The sequence below is a fragment of the Pinus tabuliformis genome, chromosome X (genome assembly GCF_031772625.1).
Source record: "Pinus tabuliformis cultivar Carrire ecotype Pingquan chromosome X, CPIR1, whole genome shotgun sequence".
In the NCBI taxonomy this organism is placed as follows: domain Eukaryota; kingdom Viridiplantae; phylum Streptophyta; class Pinopsida; order Pinales; family Pinaceae; genus Pinus; species Pinus tabuliformis.
In genome coordinates, this window is record NC_142308.1 from 317,779,713 (window position 1) to 317,784,855 (window position 5,143).

At 35.0% G+C, this 5,143-nt stretch overlaps 1 pseudogene; it reads right to left on the minus strand.

The window, feature by feature from the left end:
• Window positions 1-2,760: 2,760 nt before the first annotated feature.
• LOC149139707 (putative xyloglucan glycosyltransferase 8) lies at window positions 2,761-4,916 on the minus strand (annotated as a pseudogene).
• Window positions 4,917-5,143: the final 227 nt, after the last annotated feature.

Consider the following 5,143-nt stretch of genomic DNA (forward strand, 5'->3'; position numbering starts at 1 on the left):
CAATTTTCGAACTCAAATCATGAAGGACATGACTTCCTTTCTTAAACAAATAGATTTTCTCACGTTAATCACGCACCACAAAAACCATAAAATCACCTTCAAGAATCTCTAATCATTAATCAAACCACCATACACACCAACAACTCTACAACCACCCCTCTTCAATAATTTGATTATGCTTAGGTAGAAATTTAGACAAATATTTTTAGTTTTTCAACTTGCACTAAATTTCACTTAACTAAGGTTTTGATCTCGTTAACTTCTTGTTTTTTTCTTCTAAAATGTTCTCTTGATGTGAACTAAGCCTTCAATCTCTTCTACTTGTCTCTATGAGTAAAGCTGAGTTATTTGTCCACTTTTGCAATTCAGGAAATTTTACAGGTTTTAGCATTGTTACTTCTAAATTTTCCTGACTCCAAATTTAGCCAATACTACTGAATCTGTCTCCAAACATTCCGTGCCACCATTTGATCTTCCAACTCATTCATGCCTTATTTTTCCAATTATATGCACTGTCTATTTGGTGTAAAATGCCAAATTGTACACATTGTCGACTCATTCATCCATAAGCCTGGAGGCCTTAACCAAAACCCACCACACATAGCCTTCCATGGGACCCTTCTATGCTATATCCCCGAGATCTTATTTAACACTATAAAATTTTCCATGCCATCGGTCATAATTTTGCACGGAACCTCATCCTGTTGCTTAATCTTTAGCCCTTGGCTCTTTCTTTTTTCGTATTTGTGAACACCTGTAGGCTTTGTACTCCAGGGTTACATGTCCAAGTGGGACTGCCTCTCCACCTGTGCCCTTTTTATCATTATTCATATTCCAACATGCATTTTACCTGCATTTCACTATGTCCAGGAGCCTCGTCATCCCAGAGAGAACTCACATGCAGGCCTTAGTTTTCTTCGAGGGTTGCATTTCTAGGATTGTGTGTACCTATGGGAATGCCTAAAGACATACATATCAATCATGTACCAATCAGGGTGAGTTGCACTTCCACGTATACTTCCATTTGTCTACCACCTATGGCAGGGTGCCACATGTCACTTATTTTCAGCCCACTTAGCCACCCAAAAAATTTGAATGTACTGCCACATGTCATGCTCTGATTGGACCATGTCATGCTAATGTTATTATCCCATTAATTTTCCATGTCATCTCTGCAAGCTAGTCACAATCTTCCATTTGTCCTCTTATGATGTTTCCATGTTGTGAAATCCTATGTCATCGGCACAACAAGGGAAGGGGTCAAGCATTGTGTTTTTGTGAATCATTTCTTTGTTATAGTTTACATATCTTGGGCATAATAACCTATTACATCCTCTGCCATGTCCTCCCAGCTCCTATGTCATCCTAGATCCTTTAATGTTTCACTTCCTTTGGCTCTTCCTACATTAGGCTTCCTTTGGCTCTTCCTACATTAGGCCTCTAAAGTGACATGTTATATATGGGCCCATTTCTCCTCCTCTGCACTCTTCTATGATTGGGTTGTCATTTCCATCACCTAGCCATGCCTTCCCAGTGCTCTGTCAGCTTGGAGGTTTGGCCTTCTGCTTCCTTTAAAAAATTTCAGGATAGACAATCTGAGATAAGATATCTGTGGGAACCTCCTTGCATTAACATTCACCAATCACCGCTCTTTGACCCGCTCTTTTGTCCTTGCCAACACATCCCAATGCTAGATCTCTCTCTTTTATAACTTTCATGCTCCTATGAAAAATATCAAGGTAATCCTCCATTCCTAGTCCCATTGGTCATGTTCCCTTCGTATTGCCAATTGTGCACCCACGTGGTGGTCTATGTACTGACTGTGCTTGAACTTCAAATTTTATCTCCAACATTGACCGTCAATAACTTTTGTTCCAGGAGGTATTTTTTAGACTTTAATATACCGTTGGAAAGATATTTTTGAGCTGTATCCATAAAAATAGTTTCCATAAGCTATTGACATGATATATTGACTTGTAATTGGCTCCAAAGTATTGACATATTTACCATTCTTCTTGCAATCATCAATGCCTTTGTCATCATCTTATTTTCCTTTTCCATCAATTACAACATGTTTCTAACAAACATATCACTTAGATAGGTAGTTATACCTTTGGTACAAACATGGTCATTGGAAGAATAATGTAAAACAATGCAAATGAATAAAATGGAAGAATCAACTTTCTCAAAAGGAAGAACAATGAAATGAGGTTCACTTTCTTGCTAATAGATATATGCATCTAAATATAGTAAAAGTCCATTAGACAAATAAAAAAATTGTAATAAACTAGGTTGTTCTTACAAGCTTTAGTAAAACTCCTAGTAACTTCACCCTTAGAGACTACAAATTTTATATAGAGCATTAATTTCTACTATAGCTTTTGGATATGTTGCATAATAACATCATGTAAATACAAAAAAAGTATTTGAATGATATTTATTGTAGACTTTGGAAGTAATTATATTTGGAAGGCAGAGTAAAAAAAGTTGTGTATGACTAGAATGTTATCGATGTTTATTAGTTCGTGTAGGCTTCATAACTCTTTGGAACTAAAGTAATACCATGTTTCAAATTCGAATGATAATTATAAGTCACATTGAAGGTCCCCAACCTTAATCCAAGAAAACAAATTAACAAAAATTCAAGAAGAAAAACACCAAAAAGTTCATAACACCATCAGAAAATTGCCTACACTTGCTTCAAATGTCTCTAAAGTAGTCACAAATTTCAAGATACTACCATAAACACATTTAATGGTTCTAAAGCACTACTATGACATCATTAAGGAAAATAATTTTCCACCCTTTCAAATGGGCACACACAACAATGTCCATATATTCAACAATTGTTCTTTCAAGCCAATCTCCAAATTCCTCAAGAGACTTTCGTTTCCAGACACTAACTATCCCGTTGAACCTAAAGAAATTTATAAATACACCATTCAATTGTTACTCTACCTCCTCCCAACTTTACACAAATCACCAACCTATAATGGACTCATTATTTCAAAGAAAGATCGTTGTTCTACAAGTGTGTTAACAAATTTTCATCTCTATTTACAAAATACCACTGATCCTACACCATATCAAGTTCAGGATTATCCTACAACATCATCATTCACCAATGCAATGTATTTTTTTCTTTAATGATCCATCCATAGTTTCATAGCCTGAATTAGTTCATACTTATACATGCATGGCTTAACATTTGATACAAGCATATGACTACTGGCAGGATCAACAAAGTACATCAAAGGAAACATGCAGTAATATGATGCAACATCTCAAGGAGAAGTGGCTTGTGAGCTACCTTGAAATGTGGAACAAGAAATCAAGGTTTGGATAGAAGTCTGAATCAAAAATTGCAACAAACTCATAGTCTTTGACATAATCGCAACTCATTACAGCCTTCATATTGCCAACTTATAACCAACCCTAATCAATCGATGTCGGTAAAGAATGTTGATTCCTTTCTAGCTCCACTTAAGAAATTATTCTATGATAAGATCTTAAGCACCATCTTCATATGAATCATCTAGTACTTGAATTAACAACTAATCATTTGGCTAGGCAAGATGAAAATCAATAGAAATATATTGTGTGTACACCTAAATTTGGACAAAATTGAATAATGGCATTGGTTATTGTGAATACCAGAGTAATCTCAAGAATGTGAGAAGTGAGAAAAGTTTAAAATACAGTCCCAAAAGCATATTTTTAGACATAATTATATAAAATACTAGATATTGTTTTGAAAATTTTGATGCAAATGAACTCAATTACTTCCAACCCAACTTATAACATATGATTGATTATCTCCCAGTATCTCAAGATAGTGTTGAATTTAACAACAAAATTCAAAACCAAGTATCCTAAATAAATACACTAAGAAAAATTCTAAATGACTTCTCATAACTTAAATTTCATTGTCATGGTCATAAACCGCTATTTCTAGAAAGAAACAAAGAGTGTTTGTCCATTATAAAAGTCTAGGTTGAGAATCTAGGAGTAGATTTGATTGGATTTGGAAGTTCATAGAATGCATCTTAATATCCACACAAATGGAACCTTGATACTCTCCAAATAAAGAATATCACAGCTTGATTTGACAAAATTTGTCAAAATAAGATGAAAACCCAAATCATAGACTTCATGTAAACCTAATGGAAGAAAATTTAATATGTCAATGCAAAAATGCTAACATTGAGAAAACAAATTCCAAAACAATTCAAGGAAAATGGTAACGAACTTCATACCTTTCTCTCTTAATTGCACATGGGGATTTGTACTAGGACCATAGGATAAGCAGACCCTTGTTCTTCAACATCATTTAATTCAAATGATTCAGCTTTTGGCTTCGACTTGATCGAAAAACAATCGATGTAGGGGTGATCCAATCCATAGTCAATCAAAAAGAGAATGATGCAAATGTTTGCGAGAGTTTGAATTGGGGGAGAAATGTAAGTGGATCTTAATGAAACCCAACAAAAATGTATCCATTACAAAACATATTGAATCCAAAATGAGGTTGGCATATACAAATAGCTCGTGGAAAAATACTACCCATTCAAGTAGGAAAATACTTCAAACACCAGTGTTGCCAGTGCAAATACCAAAATTTCCTTTAAAAACCTAAACAATTTCTCCCTTTTTCGTTTCTTTGAATCCATTGTCACACCTTTCTTGAAAATTAACCTCAATTTCACCATGCTGAGAAAATTCCACGGTCTTGTAGCAAGTTAGGCAAGGCACCCAGTAGCACATTGAGCCTTAAGAAGCAACACCCATGTCAATTGCCTAACATTCTTGCCCATGTCCTTGTTTACCTTCTACAATGTAGCATCTAGGTTTTTGAGTTTCAACATTGATGTCATTCTTACTGCTGAAACATGTGAACAGTTTACAAGTGCCTTCATAGTTGCTGGATTTAAAGATTAGGGATGCTCCCCTTTCAAAGCTTCCAAAATCCATAGGGAAGTTGAAGAACCTAGAACACATTTATGTCAATTTGGAAAGGGGGAAAATAATTTCAAAACATCATTTGAAGAGTTCTGTAATTTAGGGTTGTTGATGTCCTTAGAACTACTAAAATGCTTTGAAATGAATTCACTGCCCAAGATCTTTGGAAATTTAACAAACCGTT